The sequence below is a fragment of the Mauremys reevesii genome, linkage group 16, assembly GCF_016161935.1.
Source record: "Mauremys reevesii isolate NIE-2019 linkage group 16, ASM1616193v1, whole genome shotgun sequence".
Taxonomy (NCBI): domain Eukaryota; kingdom Metazoa; phylum Chordata; order Testudines; family Geoemydidae; genus Mauremys; species Mauremys reevesii.
The window spans coordinates 22,727,287-22,753,129 of NC_052638.1; the positions used below are offsets into that span (position 1 = coordinate 22,727,287).

Consider the following 25,843-nt stretch of genomic DNA (forward strand, 5'->3'; position numbering starts at 1 on the left):
AAGAGAGAAAGTTTCAGGTAAATTAGTTGAGGGGGCTGAAATTGCCACGCTTTGTTGCTGTATGCGATTGCAATGCCTTGAAATTGCCTTGTATTTCTCTGGTGGTCTGACTAGTATGATGACATGGGTTTGCAGATAATGAAGTACATCCAACTGAGCACCTTCTTAATGTAGTTCCAGGGTTTGGCAAGACAGCCAGCAGGCTGTGTGGTGAACAGTGTGGAGCCCAGCTCTGACAATTTCAGGAAACAAGTCGCTTTCGGTTCAGCCATCTTAAAACTAAAAAGGATCCTCAGGAAGCAGATGACTTACTGCGCTCGTACAACAGCACCTAGATCCAAGCAGCCTACCTGGAATGGAGAGAGGGTGTGATGGTAACACTGAGGGCTGATAGACGCCATATGGCCGCTGGATAGGCGGACCTGGGCTTGCCCACCCCTTTGTGACCAGCGAAACCCTAGACTGCTTCTTATCTTCTGGTTATTTTGATTCTCTGTTGTAGTGCCTTGCTCATCCAGGGCTGTCAGTATCTTATTATGTATTTTTTATTATGATAGCACCTAGAGGTCCTTGCACCATTGTGCTTGGCACTGCATGAGCACATAACAGAGATGGTCCCTGCTCCAAAGAGCTTCGATCTAGGTATAGATCGGAGACAACAGATAGATCCAAAGGGCGGCACCGTGTAATGCTGCCTCTTACCGTCTTTGTGGCCATGACTAATTCGTGGAACACCATGGACAATTATTTAAAAATGAGGTTCCTTTCTCTGTTCCTTTGATGCTACCACTTAGGGGTGCTGGAACAATTTGTACAGTGGGGGTGCTGAGAGCCATTGACCCAAACTGTAAACCCTGTATATGATGAAAACCACTTCAAGCCAGGGAGTGCAGCAGCACCCCGAGCTCCAGCACCTATGCTACCACTGCCTCTTCCTGCCTCTGAGGTAATACTTTCCCCCATTATTTCCATGATAAGCTTTTCTGAATTTATTTCCAGAATAACTGGCCATCTGAATATCAGCCTATCCCCACTGGGTCTACCTCACCATCCAGTTTGTTAGCAGCTGGGAGGGTGCAATGGCATGGAACAGCCACTGTGCACTCAGCAATAACCAAGATTCAGTCTGAGACATGGATATTTGCTCTATGAAGAGAGGGAATGGTATCTGGGAGGCTTCTTCAGAAAGTGCTGTGGGATCCTTAGCTACCAAAAATGGGCATAAAGGGAAGTTTGACTGTCATGTCCCATTGAAGGATGACGCTCAAGCAGTGGAGCCCCTCCATCCAGAATTGAGTTGCAGTCAGTTGAATTGCAGTACTGATTATATGCCCAAGTCCCAGTTTAGGACTCAAACCTGTCTGGATTTAAAGCTAAGAATTCCTGCCATATATATATGTTTCTAGGGCAGCATTGAGTTGCTATGGGTTAAGCCCTTTGCCTTCCTGGGATTTTGCATACTTATTTCTCTTGTTAGTTACAGAAGAACACTAGCAGCTCGCCATTCACAGGCTCAGAATCAAAGGTTTAGTGCACCTCTCCTTAGACACTGTTTCCCTTTTTACCCCATGCAGTCAATTTTCCCTTAGCTGCTGTAATTTCACTATGATACAAATCTAGCACTTTCCCACCTTCACAATTCTGTACTCAACCTCAAGGTTGCACATCTCACACTTTAAATAAAGATGCTGTGCAGCTTGCAGCTCAACACCCATTGATTTTTTTTTGATGATCTAGCAATGTTTAGGTTCTATCAGGGATTAATAAATTGTTACTGACTAAATGCTTTTTTCCCCCTTTTGCAATAATTAAAAAGGTATGGATACAAGATTGACCAGTGTAAGTTCTGCAAAATTCAAAGCATTACAAAACTGGAATAAATATTAATACTTCTTTGGAAGCATAATGAAATGCTGTAGACATTTGGGGGGCGGGAGGGGGGGGAGCCAGCAGAAAAGGGGAAAATGTTTTTTATAGACCTTAATTACAGCAGGGTTGTTAGTAAATTTACTGAATTGCAAATGTAAAAGATTCGGATGGCCTGAGTAAAACCACATACTTAAGCCTTCTAAATGAACATTTCTGTCTTTTGAGTAATTTGTACCATCTGTGTCAAAATTCTGAGCCTAAAAAGAAAAAGCAGTGGAACAAATGTTGGTTCCATAAAACAGTCCTGGTTCATTGTTGAAATTGTCACACATTAACATTGCAGGCCATCTGGGTAGACAAAAGACTCTAACCAGATTGCTAAAATGATTTTATTGGTCTGGTATTAATCAGTATGTGGCATAATATTTAAGCAAAAAGAAATGATGAGGTGAAGTGGAGTGCCTTTAACCACCCTAACTATGCAATAGTTGCACAATGACTTTATTACACCATGGAGTGCTAGGTTTTAAAGCAAGGATCATAATTCTAAAATGTAAATAACAAGCTATCTGATATTTCCAATTTACATTTTAAAATAAAATGTGAAACTTAAAGAAGTAATGATTGTTGGCATATTGCAATTCAGAGATTTAAAGGCCACAGCATGGTTATATTAAATTGCGGTATACCCACAATCATGTTGGAATTAATTTTAATTTCTTTTTGTAACATTGTAAATCAGATTACACTTCATCTTGAAGAATCCCAAACTCATGATTTACAATTGATTTCCAAAATTCTGCCCTCTTGTGCACAATGCAGCAGCTTGTCTCCACTCCCAAATCTGGAAATGGCTGTGCTCATTCTTAGGCCTTGTCTACACTAAAGGGAAAAGTCGATCTAAACTACGCAATTTGAGTTATGTGAATAGTGTAACTCAAATCAACGTAGCTTAGATCTACTTATCGTGGGGTCCACACTAGGCAACGCTCTCCCGTTGACTCCCCTAACTCTTCTCGATCAGGTGGAGTAAAGGAGTCGATGGGAGAGTAAAGGAGTCGATGGGAGATGGCACTAAATTGACTGCCACAGCATCGATCCTCTGGTAAGTGGAGACAAGCCCTTAGAAGTGCTTACTGGCTTTCTATCCCTTCAGGATCCACTAGAGCAACTTCTCCTCTTAGTCTTAATGATCATCCATGGATTTGCTTCCACTCCCATGTCTCAAGCCCCACCTCTTTCTATGGCATAGTTCTTTCCCTGTGTTCCTCAAATACCCAACATCCATCTTCACCTCCTTCCTCACCTTCATCAACCCCGTCTTGAACATCGTTCTTGCCTCTCTGTGTCCAACTGACTCTTCACATCCCATTGCAAGACCCTTCTCTTTCCTGTAGATTTTGACATCTAAATAGCATCAATAAAGCAATGAAAACCGCTTCCCCTTTGCACTGTTTCCAATGTGTTCTCCCAAGATGCCCCCTGCACCACTAAATTCCATAGTGGGTTGGGAATGCAGCCAGAACACGAAGGTTCTTGGAGTGTCTTTGCATAGCCTGGCATGTCATAGCCTGGCATGGCAGCTGCAGAAGAGCCAGGCTGGGAGCTGTCCAGAGGAGGAGCCCATTTACATGGATCCACTGGCCCCAATACTCTGCACAACTGCTACGCAGGGGATGGGACTGCTAATTTAGCCAGTACGTTGTGTGTACATGTTGGCAGGAGGAGGAGAAGGGAGTCTGTGTAGCAGTGCCATGCTCTTGGCCCCAGGTTGCAGTGTGGATTACACCACCCCAACCCATCTGCCCACCAAGAGCCCAATTACTCTGGCTGTAGAGCAAAGAGAGTTTCACCCTTTGATCACAGAATCATAGAATTCAAGATCAGAAGGGACCATTATGATCATCTAGTCTGACCTCCTGCAAGATGCAGGCCACATAAGCCGATCCACCCACTCCTGAACTAATTCTCTCCCTTGACTCTGCTGTTGAATGCTCCAAATCATGATTTAAAGACTTCAAGTAGCAGATAATCCACCAACAAGCGACCCCTGCCCCATGCTTCGGAGGAAGGCGAAAAACCTCCAGGGCCACTGCCAATCTACCCTGGAGGAAAATTCCTTCCCCACCCCAAATATGGCGATCAGCTGAACCCCGAGCATGTGGGCAAGACTCTCCAGCAGACCCTCTGGAAAAGGCTAACAATATCCCAACATTGACTCTTTGTACTAATTACCAGTGTGGCACGTTATTGACCTATTGACTAAACCCGTTATCCTATCATACCATCCCCTCCATAAACTTATCCAGCTTAATCTTAAAGTCATGGAGGTCCTTCGCCCCCACTGTTTCCCTCGGTAGGCTGTTCCAGAATTGCACTCCTCTGATGGTTAGAAACCTTTGTCTAATTTCAAGCCTAAATTTCCTGACTGACAATTTATATCCATTTGTCCTCGTGTCCACATTAGCACTGAGCTGAAATAATTCCTCTCCTTCCCTGGTATTTATCCCTCTGATATATTTAAAGAGTGCAATCATATCTCCTCTTATCCGTCTTTTGGTTAAGGAAAACAAACCGAGCTCCTCAAGTCTCCTTTCATACGACAAGCTTTCCATTCCTCGGATCATTCTAGTGGCCCTTCTTTGTACCCGTTCCAGTTTGAATTCATCCTTCTTAAACATGGGAGACCAAAACTGCACACAATACTCCAAATGAGGTCTCACCAACGCCTTGTATAACGGGACTAGCACCTCCTTATCTCTACTAGAAATACCTCGCCTAATGCATCCCAAGACCGCATTAGCTTTTTTAACGGCCACATCACATTGCCTACTCATAGTCATCCTACGATCAACCAGGACTCCTAGGTCCTTCTCCTCCTCCGTTACTTCCAACTGGTGCGTCCCCAGCTTATAACTAAAATTCTTGTTAGTTATCCCTAAATGCATAACCTTACACTTCTCATTATTGAATTTCATCCTGTTACTAATACTCCAGTTTACAAGGTCATCCAAATCTCCCTGGAGGATATCCCGATCCTTTTCCGAATTGGCAATACCTCCCAACTTGGTGTCACCCGCAAACTTTATCAGCTCACTCCTACTTTTGGTTCCGAGGTCAGCAATAAATAGACTAAATAAAATCGGACCCAAAACCGAACCTTGATGCTTGAACTACAAATCTTTCCTGAATATTACAGAATGTTGTTGTTTGTTTTTCACAAATTTTGCCTGTTTGTAGAAATATCACCCAGAAGTAGTTACAGATCCAGTGCTGGCTGCAAAAGTAGCTTCATTATATGCCTATATTCTTGCTGGCTGTGATCCCTGGAACAAAATGTGACCAGTGATACTCATGCTCTGAGCAGGGACTATCTGTTATTGATATGGGGGAAAGCCCCTTTCAGGGTTCAGGGATTCCAAGGCCAGAACGGGCCACTGTGATCATCTAATCTGACCTCCTGTATAACACAGGCAATAGAATTGCCCCCAAATAATCCCAAGAGCGGATCTTTCAGACGACTATCCAATCTTGATGTAAACATTGCCAGAGAAGGAGAATCCACTTGGTAAATTGTTCCAGTGGCTAGTTACTCTCATCATTAAAAATTTACCCCTTGTTTCCAGTCTGAATTTATCTAGCTTCCACTTCCAGCCATTAGACCATGTTAGACCTTTCTCTGCTAGACTGAAGAGCTCATTATTCAATATTTGTTCCCCATGTAAATACTTATAGGCTATAATCAACTCACCCCTTCTCTTTGTTAAGCTAAATAGATTGAGCTCTTTGAGTCTATCATTAAAAGGGGAGGCCCTTGTTGTGCTGGGTGCTGTTCAGACTCATGGGAGCATGTCCCAAAGAGCTTGTGTTTGAAATGGACTCAACCCAGACAAAGGTTGTGGGTTGAGGATGGGGAAGCAGGTGCAAGGTACAAGCAAATTGATCACGTGTCTTGTTCAGGTTTTTTTCCTGCTTTTAATTATTCTGGGGCAAGGCTGGGGTGAGTGGGAAAGGTGAGCATGTCAGGTGGGATGGGTCAATAAAAGGAAGAAGGAAATTGAGTGGCATGTGGTATAAGGAACTTGGGATGTTTAAAGTGGGGGGGGGAATGGGAAGGGTACATAGGCAAGTGGAAGACAAAGTGGCATTGAGAGTGACCGGTTTGGGACAAACAACCAATAGGCAGGAGACAACATCCAGCGTTCAGGCTGTAAAAAGCATTTGTCTGCCATCACTGGGGCTGTACAACTCTGGAGAGGGTGCTCGGCAGATAGCCCCAGCTGGCCCTTTCCCTGCCTAGCTAATGCTTCTAGCTCTTGCTACAGAAGTCCCTGCTACAGCCTACGGGCTACTCAGTCCTTCCACCAATCCACATGGCCATTGTGGCATGGTGCAAAACTTCAGGCTACATGGAGAGATCAGGAAGCTGGAGAAAAGGTCTACACGTGCTTTTTAGGGTGCAATTAGTTGCATGTGCAAAATTAGACTCTAAGTTAGAGGCAAAACCTGACAAGGTGGCCTTGTTTTTAACATTTAAATTAGGGCTGTCACGCAATTTAAAAAATTAATCGTAATTAATCGCACTGTTAATAATAGAATACCCGTTATTTAAATATCTTTGGATGTTTTCTACATTTTCAAATATTTTGATTTAAATTACAACACAAAATACAAAGTGTACAGTACTCACATTATATTTATTTTTATTACAAATATTTGCAAGGTAAAAAACAAAATAAATAGTATTTTTCAATTCACCTAATACAAGTACTGTAGTGAAATCTCTTTATCATGAAAGTTGAACTTACAAATGTAGAATTATGTACAAAAAGATAACTGCATTCAAAAATAAAACAATGTCAGATTTTAGAGCCTGCAAGTCCACTCAGTCCTATTTCTTGTTCAGCCAATCTCTCAGACAAACAAGTTTGTTTACATTTGCAGAAGATAATGCTGCCTGCTTCTTGTTTACAGTGCCACCTGAAAGTAAGAACAGGCATTCACATGGCACTGTTGTAGCCGGCATCACAAGATATTTACGTGCCAGAAGCGCGAAAGATTCATATGTCCCTTCATTCTTCATCCACCATTCCAGGGGACATGCATCCATGCTGATGACGGGTTCTGCTCAATAACAATCCAAAGCAGATTTCTTTTTTGGTGGTTTGGGTTCTATAGTTTCCATATCAGAGTGTTGTTCTTTTAAGACTTCTGAGAGCATGCTCCACACCTCATGCTTCTCAGATTTTCGAAGGCACTTCAGATTCTTACACCTTAGATCGTGCGCTGTAGATATCTTTAGAAATCTGACATTGGTACCTTCTTTGTGTTTTGTCAACTATGCAGTGAAAGTGTTCTTAAAATGAATAACATGCTGAGTCATCATCTGAGACAGCGATAACATGAAATATATAGTAGAATGCTGGTAAAACAGAGCAGGGGACATACAATTATCCCCCAAGGAGTTCAATCACAAATTTAATTAATGCATTTTTTTAACGAGCGTCATCAGCATGGAAGCATGTCCTCTGGAATGGTGGCCAAAGCATGAAGAAGCATATGAATGATTAGTATACCTTGCAATGCCAGCTACAAAAGTGCCATGCCAAATGCCTGTTCTCACTTTCTGGTGACATTGTAAATAAGAAGAGGGCAGCATTATCTCCTGTAAATGTAAACGAACTTGTTTGTCTGAGTGATTGGCTAAACAAGAAGTAGGACTGAGTGGACTTGTAGGCTCTGAAGTTTATAAATATTTGCAGTGTAAAATTATAAATAAAATAGTATTTTTCAACTCACCTCATACAAGTACTGTAGTGAAATCTCTTTGTCGTGAAAGTGCAACTTAAAAATGTAGAATTATTTTTGTTACATAACTGCACTCAAAAACAAAACAATGTAAACTTCAGAGCCTACAAGTCCACTCAGTCCTACTTCTTGTTCAGCCAATATGCTTCTTCATGCTTTGGCCACCATTCCAGAGGACATGCTTCCATGCTGATGATGCTCGTTAAAAAAATGCCACGGAGGGGCAGATGAACACTTTGATTTCAATTACAACACAGAATACAATATATATGAAAATGTAGAAAACATCAAAAATATTTAATAAATTTCATTCAGGACTTGAGCAGTCCCGATAAACAGTGCATGTTACAACAAAGCTTAAACTTGTTCTTCATAATAATTTTAAAAACAATATTAGCTGCCTATTTAATTTTAAAATCAACAAAAAAATATCCAGCTCCCTTTCCGTTTCTTATAAGGAGTCTTGGAGTTTAAAGACAGGTTTCAGAGTAGCATCCGTGTTAGTCTGTATCCGCAAAAAGAACAGGAGTACTTGTGGCACCTTAGAGACTAACAAATTTATTTGAGCATAAGCTTTCATGGGAGTTTAAATCTCCTCAGTGTGATAGAGATGGTTGCTTTGATCTGCTTAGCTCTTGGAAGTTCAGGGGCTGCAGGCTGCTGGCCCCATGCTGCCTGGGGTCCCTAGGGACAGCTCTGTCCGCCATTAGGGAATTTTTTCTCAAGAACCCCCTGTAATGTTTCGTGAACCCCCAGGGTTTCCTGAACCCCAGTTTGGGAACCACTGCAGTAGAGGTGTGCCTTTGTTTTGTACAGTGTTTCTCAAACTGGGGTCACCACTTGTGTAGGGAAAGCCCCTGTCAGGCCAGGCCGGTTTGTTTACCTGCCCCATCTGCAGGTCCGGCCGATCGCGGCTCCCACTGACCGCGGTTCGCTGCTCCAGGCCAACGGGAGCTGCTGGAAGAAGTGCGGGCCGACGGACTTACTGGCTGCCACTTCCAGCAGCTCCTATTGGCCTGCAGCAGCGAACCACGGCCAGTGGGAGCTGCGATCGGCTGGACCTGCGGATGGGGCAGGTACACAGACTGGCCTGGCCCATCAGGGGCTTTCCCTACGCAAGCGGCGACCCCAGTTTGGGAACCACTGGGTTTTGTAGATGATACAGTTTCAGTTGGGATAGACAGGCTACTTCTGTAGAACTAATGCCACAATCCTCTCTACTTATACTTTATATGAGATTTTCAAAGCTTCCAAACAGGTCTGGATGCACAATTCCTAATAAACTTAAATCTGAATGTTTACGATGTTAAATCTTTATCTTAAAATGACTGAAATCTTTCTTAAACAATCAAATAATTTCTTTGGTTTACCCATTTTTTAGAGATCATATAGCATACCTGACCCTGGAGTTACCTCATCACTCTATACAGTAAAGTTTAATTGAAACCTAACTAAATAAAACATTTAGAATTGCCAGTTAGCATAATTTTGCTGGGAACGTTATAATGGATTGAGTGGATTGTCCTTAACCCTTGGTGATGAATGGTAATGGTAGGAAAATGTCACTGCAGCCACACAAAAGTGTTGTGTTATCAGCCACATACAAGTGAAATGTGGATTAAAATTCCATTAACATAACCAATTAAACATGTGAATAAACAAACCAGTGAAATCAATAATAATAGCTGTTGTGTTACAGAAATTGTGCTTCACTGTTGCTTATTTTGCTTATCAGAGAGCTGTCTGAAAGGACAATGAGTGTGAAACACATATGTGTTGAAAGGCAAAGACAAGCGTGTGCACAGTGAGGTGCCGAAAACAGAGTGACCTACCCCACCACACTGTGCAATGAGAGATACGTATAGTAACATTTTGGGGTGGAAGAAGGTGATTCACTTTCCTAGCTACAGTCTGCATACCATGATTCCATTGTTACACTTCCATCTGACTCCTTGTGGTGTACGCTCACCGTTGTGCAGCTGACTTTTGTTATTCTGTTCTGCACTGTGTTCAGAGGCTCATGTATTCCTTGATTCTGCAGCCATGGCATATTCCCTTATGGTTGAGAATGTGAACCAAGAACAAACCAATGCTTTAGACTATAAGAAACCCGAAAGGAAGGTATGAACCACTCCATTCAGCTCAGCAGGTTATTAACCATGAGATTGATCAGCAACAGTTTAAACAGCAACACTGTTAACTGTTTCACTGCTAATCATTTTAGTAGGAACATCCAAATAATCTGTGTGCCCTCAGTCCCAAAATCACCATGGGTTGCTGCAGAATCCAGGCCTTGCCACAGAATTTACATAAACACTTGCTGCAGAGTGCAGGCGGTGTTGTTCTACATTACCCAGTGTAACACGTATTTCCTAAATTACTTTAATGTGTGATCATCTTTAGTCTTGGTTCATGCTCTGGCTAAGAGCATTTTTACCCACCCGAACAACTATTATATTTCCACTTAATATCTCTTTTTATAATGGAAACTAGCCTAGTTTTCCTGGCCCTGGTTCCTCCTCAGCGATCATCACAGAGCCTTTTTTCTTCAGCACTTTCAGTCAAGTTCATATAAGATGCCACCAAAGTTCTACAGAATACTTCACTGTGGTCTCCCCATTAGCCATTTCAGATTCTGTACTGGATCAGCATCAGGCTGTTTACTAAAAAATCAGTCTCCTTTGCCTGAGGGGACAAAACAGGACTTCTTAGTGTACGGCAAACCTGCAGCCAGCCCAGGGCTGCTTGTTCATCTGCCCCTCCAGTGAGGCTGAGGTGAGTCTCCTCTCAGTGCAGCTGGGTCGTTGCTGCTGCATGTCTAGCTTACTGATGATCCCCAGGCCCCGGTATTTCCTCAACCCCGCCACAGCTTTAGATCAGCCTGTGAAACAACCCTCCTGGAGCCTTGCAGTGTATCCGACTCTCAAAACTCCCTGCCTGCTATTGACTCTGTTCCTGCCCCAGCCTTGCCTGAGCCCTGTTCCAGTCTTGTCTTTGACCTAGTTTGACCCTCTCCAGCCCTGTTACTGTCCCAGGCCTACCTCTGACCCTCCCTGGACCCTTGGACTCTGACTACCGAGCTTCAAACTTTGGCCTGTACCTAGACTCTGGCTACAGTACTGACTGGGCTTGTGCCTGGACTCTGATCACCCATTGCTGACCCCTGGCTTGCACCTGGACTGTGGTTGTGATACTGATTCTGGATTGTCTACGGACTCTGATCTTGGTTCTGACCCTGGCCTGTCCCTGGATCTCGATTCCAGTGCCGCCTTTGACCCAGTCCCGACCCTACATGTGATGCTGACCCCCGCTCCAATCACTAGGCATGACTATGGTGAGGCAGCACCTGACACTTGGTGTTAAGAGGCAGGAAAGGTGGCGTGAAAGTTTTGAAAGTCTGGACTTCCCACTCTCAAGCTGTAGGACTTTGGGGCTACCTTCATCATCTTTGGGTAGAGGAAACCTCTAAACCTTACATGTCTCAGCAAATGCTGCGGCAGCCCACCTTCTGGCCAGCAGCTGACCAGTAATCACAGAGATCATGATTGGAAGGAATTGTCTGCTCTCAGAAGATTTGGTCAGCCCCTTCAACTGACTCCAGCTTAACCCAGCCGTTCGCTAGGCAGGAACTGGAATAAGCGATTTTCTTTCGTAAAACCCTTACAAAGGTCTTATGTTTGACACCATCCATGGGGAGTTCCTGAATCACATGAGCTCATCCTGTTGTGACTTGCTGCTAAGACTATAATTCTTGTCTGGAATGTTCCAAAGGTCTGGTGAAGATCACATGTACTGGCACTTCTTAAGCCTGGAGGGAAGGTGAATGAGCCGAAGATCTATTGCCCAGTTGCTCTGATCGGTATCACTTTTAAGCTGCTCAAGAGACTGGTACTTAAAGGAATGTTGCCTTTAATTGATCCTTAGTTATCTCATTACCATGCAGCATTCTGAGCAGGCTGTATTGCTGAGGATCAAGTAATTAGACTGACACCTTTTATTGAGGACGCCTTTGAAGCAGGACAGAAGGTCAGCACTGCTTTTGTTGACCTTTTGTCAGCTTACGACACAGTTTGCCACTCATCTTGCCAACTAAGTTTGTACACACTGATGACATCTGCCTGGCAACACCCAGAAGGAGCTTTGAGGAGCTGAAGTCTCGCTTGGCCAAAGCGATGACCTGAACTAAATGCACCAAAGATGGCGTCGCCTTGTTTCTCTCTCATCAAACAACTCACCAACAGCTGCAGGTCATTTAGAACAACTAGCCAATTGTTTTTGAACCGTACCCGTACCCAGCTTATTTGAGAATAAAGCTTGGCTGCTCTTTGTCTTTTCAACAACATATTGAGAAGATGGGCTGGAATGCAGTGAATGAGTCTCACTCCTCCACAGGCTTGCTGGCAAATCATGGGGCATTAGCACTGCAACCTTATGCACATTTACCAATGCCCGAATGTCTGCACCTGCTGAATAGTGTGCAGCGGCATGAAGGGCTTTAGTTGTCCTTGTGGCAAGTTGGAATCAAAATCAACTCTGCCCTTCATATCATCATTGGTACGACCTGGATATCTCCAGTCTCCAATCTAATGGTCCTGGCTGGCTGGTCCCCCTGTTATTAGAAGCGAAGGCAAGGCCTTCACTGTGCATTACCATGTGCAGCCAACTATCAAGACAGCTTACTTCACAATGTCCTCTCAAAGATGCATAAAAAATGCTGGCTAAAGTCAAGGTGCTCCTTTTCTGAAATAGTGGAGCCTCTCAGACAGTACATCAGACACCATTTTTCTAAGGAACAGTGCCAAGTTCTGGTGCGGGGGCTATATTTTAGCTCATTGGCACATCTCTTGGCAGATAGACAACTCAGATCTGCATCCCCTAGTGTCACAGGATCAGCTCTCACAAGTCCCTGAGAACAACCATATAAACTGAAAGATTCTTCTTCATTACAACAGGATATGTTGTGGTCTCGGGCAATTTAACTTGCACCTTTAATAATGAGGCTTCTTGAGCTCCCCATCCTGCCCCTTTGAAGCTCAAGAACTGCCCTCTTTATCATCTTGATAGTGGATGGATGTGCTTGATGTCTCCGGCTGATGCTGTTGTGGTAGTGGCTGCATCACTTATTCAACATCTAATTCATTGTTTGTGTGGTCAGAAGCCATGCACCAGAAGATTCTGTTTACCCTCCTGTCAACAGGTATGGACTGAAGGACTGTACCTGGCCTTTTCTTTGAAACATTCTTCAGCAGATGAAAGCCCTATTGTGAGGCCTATGTAGCCATGACTATAAGGGAAAGCAACTCCAAAATTATAAGGCTGTAAATACTGATAACTTCATTTTTCCATGATGCTAACACTAATTCTTGTTTCTGGTCAGCTGACTTTACCTTTAAAAGATGTAAGATTTCTCTAGGTGGCTGATGTTTTAAAGCCCGAAGCCAGAAAAATCCTTTCGCCACAGAAACTTTGGTGAAATCACCATTTGAGCAGGTAGGTGAAGCATCACTGCTTTACTTATTTCTTAAATCACCTTCATAATTGCTATATGTTTGATAATAACAAGGGATCATTACATATTTTCAGTCAGAGATCAGTGCTGTTTCCTGAGAACAAAGTGGCAATCAGGATTCCTCTGGATTCTGTTCCCAAAGTCAGCTTAAAACTACATATAAAACCAGAAATCCTTACCCCACCATTTTGCTTATATTTTCAGAATTATGAATAGAAGATATTACATTCGTCAAATATAGAGGAGGACACTTATTAGTTGAAGAAAATCTGGTCACTTTTCAATAGTCTGATCGTGTTTTGCATCCTTTGTGGCATATAGGAATGGGATACCAGCATCAAAACTGCTCACATGGAGATTTCTTTATGTAGGAAAGAAGCCTACATTAAGAGCCAGGAGTTTGCATTAAAGCATCAAAGATCATGTCTGAGCCAAACTGCTGAATGCTAGATTTGTAAATATACTGACTACATAGGAAAGATTCACCTTGATAACAAATCAATCTTTGTCTAGAATTTGTCAGCCAGTACCTGTATTAGGGTGATCAGACAGCAAATGTGAAAAATTGGGACGAGGGGAGGGGGGTAATAGGAGTCTATATAAGAGTCTGTATACACCCTAGCCTGTATTTAAACAGTTTGGTAAATAATGACGTAGAGGTGGAAGGTGCTCTCTTTCTAAATCCAGCTAGTTGAGTGATTAAAAGAATTGTTATTCATTATTTGTATTAAAGTGGCACCTAGAGGTTTGAAATGAGATCAGGCATCATTGTGCCAGGCCCTGTACAGACACAGAATAGGAGACAGAGAGTAAGCTCATCATGGCAGAGACTGGGTATGTCTACATTGCGATTAAAAACCTGCAGATGGCCCGTGGCAGCTGGCTCGCACTAAGGTGTACTGTTCAGGTGCAGTGTAGACATTCAGGCTCGGGCTGGAGCCTGAGCTCTGGGACCCTGCAAGGCGGGAGGGTGTACAAAAAAAAGTTAAACAGCCCCACAAGCCTGTGGGTTTTTAACTGCAGTGTAGACATACCCACAGACAAAGATTGGGAGGGGAAATGGAGGTGGACTGACTTGTTTAAGGTCACCCAGAAACTCAGTATTACAGCCAGGAATAGAACCCAGGCACCCTGGATGCCAATCCACTGTTCTATGCACTGGTGGCACTGCCTGAGGATACCACTCATGGGTGACATGCTACGAGTCTAGGGTGACCAGATGTCCCAATTTTATAGGGACAGTCCCGACTTTGGAGGCTTTTTCTTATATAGGCACCTATTACCCCCCACCCCGTCCCGATATTTTACACTTGCTATCTGGTCACCCTCTACGAGTCAAAAAGAATGTTACAAATGAATTCAGGCCCCAACCTGCATCCCTTATGCTTGCCTAGCTCCTATGGACATCAGTGTTGTTGGATCAGACTTTAAAATTAGGAAATGAATGGAGAGCTTGATAGGGGTTTTATACAGTGTTCTTGAGACTTGTGTTTGTGTCTGTGGCAGTGCTGAAATTAAATAGCAACCAAATTTTGCTTGCTTCCCATGTTCATACGGTATAATCTGTCCAACAGGTTTTTTGTTGACTGTAATTTTCTCTCTTGTACGTTATCCAGGAACATGCAGTCTGCACTGTCTTACTGGAGACATACGTGTTCTTTTAAGTAATCCTTTGGTTGTACTAGCAGGTGAATCCATCTTGACACTTTGCTCTTTGTTGTTGTGTGGTGTCAAGGAACAGCCCATGTGTGAGAGAAGAAAAGGAAGTCAGGAGAGAAGAGGAATAAGAAAAGGGCAGATCAAGGGGAAGAAGAAATACTGAAAGATCTGGCTAAAACAAGAGGTGCAAAAAGGGGGAGCTTTTACAGAAAGAAAATCTCCAGCCAAACATGGCCAGTCTGATTTTTTTTGTTGTATTGTTTTCTGGGGAAGCAAAAGTCTGTGTGTGGAATGTTTTGACTCAAAGGGAATGCCAAACATCCGCAGTTCTGCCTTTGGCCAGTATATTTTTGTCTTTGTAAATTGTATTTACGGCTGGGCAGTGGTATTGCTGCTACTTTGTCCGGCTGTCACAATCACGCTGGGAAATGCCAGCCTATTCGACTTTAAGTGTAAGACATCCTGTGTTTTCATTTTAGCACAGACCCTCGAACAGTAAATCCAGCTTTTGCATGTGATTATTGGTTTGTGACAAGGCTTGATGAAGTGGTTAAGAATTTTTGTAAGTTTGAAATTATCTTTACATTGGCTCCTGTTAAGGTTTCTGGCAATTGCAGTTAATCTTTAGTCCTGGGGAAAAGCTTATTCCACACCATATGGATGAACCAGATTTATCTGCTGCCTGTTGTCCTTCATGGGACACCAGGCGCATTCCGTTGAGTGATGGATCACCTCCCGAGATGTCATAGCAAACGTGCATTGACATGTTAAGTTGACAACATCCTCCTTAACAATATCTAGCCTATTTATTTATTTACAGCATTTTTACCACTTTATTTACATTACAGCACTTAGTGCACATTTTCACAGTTACGTTATACTGGCTCCAGGAACATCGCTACGCAGGAGATCAGTTTACTTGTGCAATGTGTTCAGTAAACTATCCTATTTCTCAAATGTGATCAGTGGAAATGTGAACCATTAAAGATGATGATTAACTCCAGACTAAGGCTTTATTCTCAAATGGCTCATGGACTATTGAAGACTAGTGTTTTGTTCTTCAGTGTTTTCCCCATTGTCTGACTCTCGCAAACTGGCTTCCTGTCAACATCAGGAATGTAAAGTCATCTTTTTACTCCTATTTAACTTGAAGAAAAAAAAGTTTGAAGCCAGTGCAATAAAGTCTCCAAATGCTACTACTTCATGAAATAACTATGCTCATTTTACAGTGTGTCTGGGTACTGGAGCACTGCTATGACATAGTGTGTTGGTGGTCTCTGCAACAGCAATCCAATTTTTGTGAATGGCAGTTTATTTCCCTTATCTTAGCATAAGAAGATCCATGGACCACATAAGGCTCTGGAAACAAGCATATGACTCCATTTCAATGGAAACTAAATGAATGGATGAGGGTGGAACATGGCTTTGTGTCTAACAGAGGAGGTGAAAGTACTGAGTGAGATTTTTAAGCGTTAGAAAGAGCAAAACAGACGTATTTGTTCAGAATTCCTTTCTGTTGTATCTCGTGCAGAACAAGTCCCTCTTTACTGCTAAGCACCATGTGAAGTATTTAATCCATGTTAATGAAAGAACAGTAGAGTATAAAATGACCATACCTGTGAACTTGTGAAATTGTGGGTTTTCTGTTACATGGCTAAAGATGCATACCCAAGACTTCTTCTGACTTGATAACATTTGATTACCCCTCACAGCAGCAATTAATGAAGAAAATAAAGGAAATATCTAAGGAAGGAAAGCAATGCTATGATCATTAAAAACTCTACATGAAATTTTCAAATGTATCAAATACGATGAACTTCAAGACTTACAAAACTGATACAAAATGGTCAAAGCTATCGCAAAATAGTATTCTTACCTAAGTTACATTCCGGGAAGGTGTTATTCTAGCAGAAAGCCCATTTTTGTAATGGATATTTAAATCCTTCGAACCAAAGAAGTTTGGTAGAAAACTGCTTCTGAAGAGGAATGTAAGTTTGTAGTCGTCAGATTGCCAGCACCATCAACGATGGACATATTAAAATAGAAGTGGAAGAGAAAATTCTAGAGCTGATGATCTCTGGTCTGAGACAAATAGCTATAAATAGCTTGTATTTGTAGCATGTTATAACAGGGGAGACAAACAGGAATATAACATGTCCTTATAAACTGACTTGGAGTTATGAGTGTCATGGCATCATTATCTAGTAAGTGTTCCTTTATTCAGACTGGTGCCCAGGGTGAGTGCATTAGAAATACTTAAGTGTAGTGTATACCATTGACATAGGCTCCAAAAAGCAAATTTCATACTTTCATGGCTGTTTTCGTCCTCCTTTCTGAGGTATTTATTCAGCAGAACACCTTTTGTCTTGGGCTGGCAAAGAGAATGTAACCTCTTGAAGAATCTCACCCTTTTTGTTTTTTTGCTCTAGACCATTGGCCTCCGATCCCACGTCAGGACACCCTATCTATGATCTTCAAATATAGCCATGAATGAATCACTCAGAACCACGAGGAAAGAATGGGCTAGAAGTAAGCATCCTATTTTAGGAGACCTGGGTTCAATACCCTATTGTGCCACAGGCTTCTTGTGTGCCCTTGGGCAAGTTACTTATTCTCTCTTTGCCTCAGTTGCCCATCTGCAAAATACATCTCACAGGGGTTTTGTGAGGATAAATACATCAGATTGTGAGGCACTCAGATACTGTGGTGAAAGGGGCAATATAAGTATCTAAGATAGATGTTCTATTGCTATGATGTCCTTTCTCAGCTCTCATCTATTGTGGGAAAGTATGTGTTTTTCTACAACACCGATGCAGCTGTGCCAATGCTACCACCAGTAGAAAATACTAGGTGGGTAGGGCACAAGCTCTTTTACCAGGCTTAGGCAATAAGGTGGTTAAAAAGACCTGCATGCATCCTGTTCACACAACAGCTTTAACCATTGGTAGCTTTTGATGCCGCTCCAGTGGCGCAGAAAAACGCTTTAACTTTTTCCAGTTGAAGGCTCACCCTTAGGTGATCCATGGTTAATCTGTTTTATTTTGAGAACGGTCATAATCCTGCTGACAGTTCCAGTACCTTTACCTTTCTCTTTAAACATTTAATCCTGATAAAGTTTTATGAACCTATTTTTGTTCCCTGATTCTGAGCTAGGATAAAAACAAAACCAGAACTATTGTGGTGAGCTAATATCTACTTTCACCATGGGGAAAAAAACATCTAGAAGGCTTTTTATGAATAAAGGTTTTACTTTAGACAGAAAAAAAAAAGTGAGGCCGTAGGGAAGAAACTACATTGACTTTTGTAGTAAATTGATTTCCAGCTAAGTAGGTTTGAATTTCCTAAAGTCAGCTTCTGAATTGAGGTATAACATTGTTTTTGATGACAACTCTATCCTGGAGTATGCAATGTCAAAAATGCATTTAATTTATTTTTAGTCACCACAATATCAATAGAAACTTGGCCAATTAGTAGTGCAAGGGTTTTTTTATGAAGCTAGTACCCAGGATAGTTTAGAATGGAAAATAGTACAGACAGGAGAATCTCTGCCTGAAAGGTGACAGACAAATGTTTGATTTATACAGCTATAAATGTTAGAACCAAACCTCAAAAGTAAAAACTACACACAATTGCATGGTTTGGGGGATTTGTTATAAATATGAAACCCAAATAATTTTAATTGAACAGTCCACTCAGGTTCATGAATGTTTCCAGCCAAAAAGAGCAGTTTTCAGCCAATCTGGGCAAATTTATTTTTTGTGACAAAATCATGCCCAATTCTCATCTCAGACAAAATGAAGATCTCAACACAAACCAGAGCTAACCATGAAACTTGGTGGCCCGCAAACTTATGAGACTCAATGAAAATGTTTTGCAGGCACTCCAACGGTGGGAAGATGCTGCACTTGCTAGCTAATGAACGAAAGGTCTGAAAATGAGACCTGCCAGGGAACTCGGCAAAGTGGTCGTAGTTACTGTGCAGCACATGCCTCTCACAAAGTGAAACAAAATATTATCTGCTTTATCTTTTGTGGGGGGTTTGCAGATGGTTTTCTTCAGGGAATTTGGGATTCAAGTGAAAGAATGTGAATACACTGCAGGGCAAAGAGAAAATCTCAGTCATTGACTTTGTCAAGAGCAGTTTTTAGGCAAACTGCTGAAACAAATGTACATCATAACCAGTTTTGATGAATAACCAGTAGAAGAGATTCTTAAATATTTAAGCTTTCTTATAGTTGTGTGTAAAACAATATGTTCTATATGCTGTACAGTATAAGAACTTCTGCAGGTGTCTACCTCTAGGGCTTTCTGGCCAGAAGGACCCTTAATGGTCTATAAAACATTACATATCTAGCCCAGGTTGCTATCTAATGGTGGCTCTGTGGAATAAATTGGTGGTCTTACTCCACTTCCTAGCATTTCATATAGCTGAACTGGCTTCTCTACTTCTTCCACAAAGAGTTAAAGCTCTCCCTACTTACAGTCCAAGCTCTCCATGTACCCCTCTGACCTCATTTCCTTTCCAATCCCATTCTCACATCCTCTTTTCAAGTCTTACTCTCCGCACTGTCCTCTTCTCTCCTTAATTTCATCTTCTTTCACATCTCCTTATGCTGAAAACACTCCCCTGATAAGTGCATGCCCAGATCCCTCTCCTTCAAAGCATTGTGATACCCATCAGTTCAACATAGACTCCCTCAGCAATGTCAGCCTGCAGTGGTTGACCCCTGCATTGTGCCTGTTCATGGAAACTCTTCCAGGTAGAGACTTATGTCTTTTAAAAATATCTCTCTATATTAAAGCATATTTAATTGTAAAGCACTTTGTACAGTGGAGAGTCTGTATATATAAAAACCTGTATGTGGCATCATTACAGGCAGTCTCTGTAGAAAGGCCAAGAATTGAATTTACAATGCATCCTGGATAACACTGCAATTATAAGAATCTTTCCAGAAATCTGTGAAGTTACTTATTACTGTTGTTATGTTGCTTAACAAACAGCAAACAATAACTAACAACAATAATAGTTATCAGTAATTATTCTGATAGAAGCACATTTTAATTCACTAATTAAGACAGCTAAAAAGCATTTTTTTTGCATTAGAAGTTAAAATCACTTGTATGTAAGTGTTTTTGACTCATTTTAAGGTGCAGATCTTTCTCTAAAGCATTTTGAGTCATGTTATGCAAATGCATGTTTAAATTACATGGGGTATTTGTTTTCCATTTGTACCCTGTAAAACATAATTTTAATACAAGTTATTTGTGGAATGCACATCGGAAGAAGGAAATAAGGTTCAAGATGGCATTTCTATGGTAATTTTACTGCAAATGTTGACCATGTTTTCGCATTTGTCTGTAAAAGGTAATGCAGACTGTACATAAGGCATATTTCAAACACCTAATATTGTATGCTACTAATTTAGTAAAGTAGCATTGTTTCCCCTTTGAACAGCTAGTCTAGCACTAATCATAGACAGTAAAATAGATCACCATGTTGAATACACTTTATAAGACACAGTTGCTGTTCTACACTGTTCCAAACTGAACAGGATCATAAAGATTAAACATAGTCGTTCTCTTTGCTTGAACAAGCGTTTCTGGCAGAGGTGTACTGCCATACATGACATCTGAAGCAGGAACATTCTCCCAGAAGATGAAGCAACAATTGAAAGCTGGGCAGCACAGCCTGGGAAAGTGTATGATTGGAACCATATTGTGTGTGTATGTAAATATGAGGTAACACATGCATGAGAGAGCAAGTGAAGGTGAAGGGCATACAGAACACCTAAAAAAAATCTTTAAAGTGGTATTTTAGAAGTGTAAGAAGGAGGAGATGAGGGTGGAAAAATTCTACTCGGAACTTTGCAGGACCTGATGTGCTTAGCCCCAGAGAAGTACCTGGTATCTCCCCAGTGACACCTTCATGCTGCCTTGTTAAATGCAGAGCTACAATTAAAGTCACAGTTCCTATTTTAGATTGATTTGTTTCATAAATAAAGGTTAGTTGCATTTTAAAATATATGTGCAGGTTTGCTGCATGTGGAGAGAATAACTGATATTGCCAGTAAGTGGTATCTCTTAATAAAATGTTTCCATTTCAAACCATATTTTAGCACAATGTTCTTTGCCTGATACCTTTACTTTGTTAGTTCTTCTGCCTGTAAAATCCAAATGGCAATTTAAAAACAAAAAAGGTTTGCAGAGGTGATTGAGTTCTTTGCACTTTTAAATCCTGTTATTTGCACTAAAGTTTGATATACCTGCTATAGTGTCATGAAGAAAAGGCTTTTTCATAGAATCAAAAACATATAGCAGATGCATGTTTTATTAAACATTACTAAATATAGCTCTTTAAACCCTTATTCTGGCAGTAATGCTCTTTAAGTATCTCTTCAGTGTTGCCTTCACTATTATGTCCCTGAGCTTTGGAAATAATTTTGAGAATCTTTCTATTCCACAGACCTTATTTTTCAAAACGTTTGATATTCATGTTCTGTTTGCCTGTCATATGCAGTTAGGGCCCGAACCCATCAGAGTCAGTGGATGAGTTTCTATTGAGTTAATTAGATGCTCTATAAGACCCCCAGATTTGGTGATCAGGCAAACTCCAGATCTAGTATAAGTGGATGCAGCTCCCATGGAACTTGTATATCTGAGACAAATTCCACTATGGCTTGAACTGAAAAGAAATCTTTCACTTTTTACTGTGCTCGTAAGAGAAGTTAGACATGGAGGGGGCTCTTCCTTCCTTTTTTGTGGTGTTCTCACAGTGTCAAACAATGCATAAGAGTTCTGGCTGGGGAAAGGCCATCTTGTCCCCTCAGATGTCTGGAAGGTGACACGCATGCAATGGTGTATTATGGCAAGGTTTTCTGTGTTTTTGTTTCTGTGCAGTGGCAAGAAAAAAACTTAAAAGAAAGACAGAAGAACAGCTCTGAGGTTTGCAAAGTCAAGAGCAGGGGAGCCAAGAAAGGAGACAAGGAAAGGAAGAGGAATGGAAGATGATGCCGTGGCCCAAACCAGCTATGAGACAAGCTATGGTAAATATTGTATTGGGTACACTACACAATTCAATAACATTTGATCATATGAAAATAATGATCGAGCACTAGCCTTTGCAAGGCATTTTAAATGGTGTCTGCTTAACTCCATGATAATTTTAACTTTGCAGGTTATGTTTACCTCTAGAACCATGGGCCTAATGCCTGTGGTATTAAGATAACTAAGTGTCAGGGATTTGGCACAAAATTTACATTTCCCCCCCCACCTCTGCACTCTTCTGTAATCATTTGGCACATCCAGATTTGCTAAAGAAACCCGGAGTACATCGTTCTCTGACATCACTAGTTCCATGTTTCTCTGTGCTGAATTCCCCCTCAGCCTGATTAGCAGGGGCTTTCAGCACCAATCTGTGGGTTTAATTCTGTTTCACTTTTAGCTCTGTAGTTCACCTTAATATGAACAAATACTTACAGTACTCAGGAATTTAATTGGAGACTTTTACATCCAAAAGTAGCAGGGCTACCTATTGAAACTGCTTTTTCCTTTATTAATCCGGTAAGAATGAATCCTGTGAGGCCTATAAGCAAAAGGTTTTAACCAAAGGCTTTAAACAGCTTCTTTAGCCCTTCTCTTGAAAAAGTGAAGGTTAAAAGGACTAAAGGATTCAAGTGAGCCTAGTAAAAAGATGATGATGTCCATACGAGGAGACGTGAGGCATTGTCACCGTAACTAGAGCACCTTCCCAGGATGATCCTACTTAGCATTTAGAATCAGCACACATTGAACCTGTTCAGACGTGGATGCCAAACCTCTTTCAGCTCTGCAGCTTCTGCTTCTTCAGTTTCACCTTTTGGTGAGTATTATGATTCCCCTCATTAATGCATCCTAGTTTGGCACAACCACAAACCACAAACAAAGTAAAGGCATTAGTCCTCAGTCAGGACAAATGGATCACTTGATGATTCCCTGTTCTGTTCATTCCCTCTGGGGCACCTGGCCTTGGCCACTGTGGGAAGACAGGGTACTGGGCTAGATGGACCTTTGATCTGACCCAGTATGGCTGTTCTTATGACTATGTACATGCAAGGTTAAAAGTTCTGAAACGAACTCTGTTTTTGAGTTGTCCAAGCAAGAAAAAAGCACCTAAAAGATTTCTCTGTTGAGAACATTTTCCTTACATATCTAAGTAAATTAAAAGGAGTCAACCCAGTGGCATAGCTAGGAGTGGAAATTTTGGTGAGCTCTGACTTTCAGGTGGACGGGCAATGACAGACAGTGCTAGCTCAGCTTCTCCCCTGATGCCACGCCCCGTCCCTAGCCCTGGTGCCCCCCAGACACAGGGCAGGTGCATGGGGCAGCTCAGGAAATGGCAAGGCAGAGCTGCCGGACAGGCACAGAGCTCCGTCCTGGATTTCAGGTGCCTGAGTGATGCTCCAGGCTGCTATGGCAGCACTACACCCCTGCTCAGATTTGGGTGGGCCTGGATGCTAAATGGTTGGACCATGGTCCACTCCGGCTATGCCCCTGAGTCAACCATATACTGATGGCACTTTTCAAAATATTACAGTTCTGGGCTGATGTCAGTCATGAAGAGATCCATCCCCATAAACAACTTTGCTTAGAAGTTTACAGTCTGGAACTGGGTCTAGCCTGGAAGTACCATCAACTTCAACCATAATGTCACTAGCAATAGAGGAGGAGGTACGACTGAATGAGGATTAGCTTGCTGAGACTCAGAAGACTGCAGAGACTAGTTTTTGTTGGACAGAGCCCAAAATGCTTGACTCCCAAGAATGGATGATATATTAAGACAAGACCCTATTACATAGTTAGACATTAACAATGAAACTGAAAAAGGTATTGTGAATGTTAAAATTGCACTGACTAAAATATACTGAGGTTAAAATACAGGGTAACTTTACAAATCGCTATTAATTTCTTTGGCTTTCATTGCAATAACATTGATTTAATTCATTAGATTCCTTTCTAAATCTATATTTCAGTTTTAGAGTTGTCAGTTTCTGTTAATGACAATTTTGCCCATCTGTTCTAACGTGAAAATGAGGCTTCATGTAGCACACATGATAGATCTCTGATAGTTTAAGAAGTAAGGCTCTTAAAGGTATTTCATTTGGATTATACCCCCTTTCATGCAATTCACCCTTGAAATTAAGCCTAGTACTAAACTTTTAACTGTATAATCAGAAAAACAAAAATGTCAGATCTTGTCATTTAGGCCACTGTCTATTTCATATTTACAGAAAAAAATTTCAAAACATTCCCACTCATTCTCTCTTTAATGACAGAGCCATAATTTTGGGTGTCAGCATATCAGAATCAACGGATGTGATTAGAATAAGAATTAGTTTCTTTAATTTAGCCATTCAAACAGTAACATTACTACTGTAAGTCATTTTCCTGAGACAGTCTTTGCTGCCAAGCTAGGATACAAAACAGGTTTCAGTCCAGGTTTAAAACTTCAGTTCTTTGCACAGGTCAATCTTCTGAAGGGGTAATTTTTCAAAGCAGTGTGAGAGTCTTAGGCACACAAATCCACTTAGCAAATAACAAGATTACATTCTGTGCACTGCTCCGAAAATTTACCCCTAATATCCTAGCAATAGGAACACAGTTATTGCACATATTGCATATAAGATATAATTTAAATTGTTTTTTAGTAAGCAATACACTCCATTGTATAATGCAATGTTATTTTTGGAAAAAATGCTCAGCTAATTGTTCAGCCTAGAAAAATAAACACGTCCATTAAAGGCTAGACTACATATTAATGCATGACCTTTGTAACCTTTGATTGTATTTGTAAACCATCCAGAAAAAATTGTGTCCATTAAAACACACATGAAATTAGATTGATTCCTCATCACTAAAAGTCACCATATGTATTTACATTTGACGCAAACCCTTCAAATGTAGTATTGCATAGAAACAAAGGACATTGTTCTTACAATGAACTTCATTATTGTTTTTTGTTTTAGCCTTCCCCCCAAATTCTAAATGTAGCTTGTGAAATCAGACTAAAAAAGCTCCTACAGGACCAGACTTCTAATTTCTAAATACAAACTATGGAAAATTTTAGCATTTCAATTGTAATACTTCTAACAAATTAAAAATCAACAAAAATATTATGCTTCTATGTTACCTGTTCAAGTGTATAGAATGTACAAAAACTTTAATCAAATACTCAGGTTTGCTCAGTTTTAAATTGTGTTAGTTTAATAGTTTCTATTCTGCTGTTTATATTAATGACATATTCCCATCTAAATATATTGCAGTGCTGAAAAGCCATCAAAACATTTCTAAGGTTGAATGGGTGCAGTTGCATTCATGATTTTTTAATAAAATGATCTCTTTCTATTGAACTGCCTCTTTTTTTAACAGAGATTGAGATTGTATAATATATATATATACACACACAGACATACATACAAATACAAACTGCAGCTTCATTTACTGTCTGAATGTTTGATTTCAGTTCATAGCTACACAGTAGGCTGAGAAATGTGAGTTACTGTACATAAAATATGAGGGAAAAAGAAAGGATAAAAATGAGATGCAATTGATTTTTTTGCATATTGATTATGAGTCTTATAATTTGAAGAAGAGACAGATAACTTGCTAATAGTGATTTTCCAAGAACTGATATTTTAAAAAATGATTCCTCTACTCTGTTTTGTTTTTTTTAATTATTTCATAGTCCAGTTTAGGTTATCTGTTTCTTGGTCAAGCCTATTTTGAAGGAGTTGGATATCTGTATTATACATAGCAAAGACAAATCTTATGGTGGCTAAATCTGGGTCCAGCCAGTTTCATGGATATATACAACATCTTCAGAAGAATTAACCAAATCCAAGTGTTGAAACAATAGAGCTTAGCAAATAATTCTCAGTGACTAACTTAGTTGTCACCTGTTTCTTCTTTTTCTGAATGGCAAATGTTTGTGAAAGTCTTCAGTTTATTTGATATTCCAAACTT

The 25,843-nt window shown here is 41.0% G+C and overlaps 1 protein-coding gene across 4 annotated transcripts in view; it reads left to right on the plus strand.

The window, feature by feature from the left end:
• The window catches only part of ZNF536 (zinc finger protein 536), a 521,459-nt gene that overhangs the window by 38,947 nt on the left and 456,669 nt on the right, over positions 1 to 25,843 (plus strand). For 2 of the 4 annotated variants that reach the window (XM_039503708.1, XM_039503709.1), the window contains one exon: positions 21,743 to 21,888. The gene's annotated coding sequence lies outside the window, so the exon portion shown is untranslated. Of the gene's footprint in view, positions 1 to 14,921; positions 15,030 to 17,274; positions 17,375 to 21,742; positions 21,889 to 22,464; positions 22,704 to 23,417; positions 25,151 to 25,843 lie in introns of those variants that run through there. The other 2 variants (XR_005589061.1, XM_039503707.1) reach the window with 2 other exon arrangements.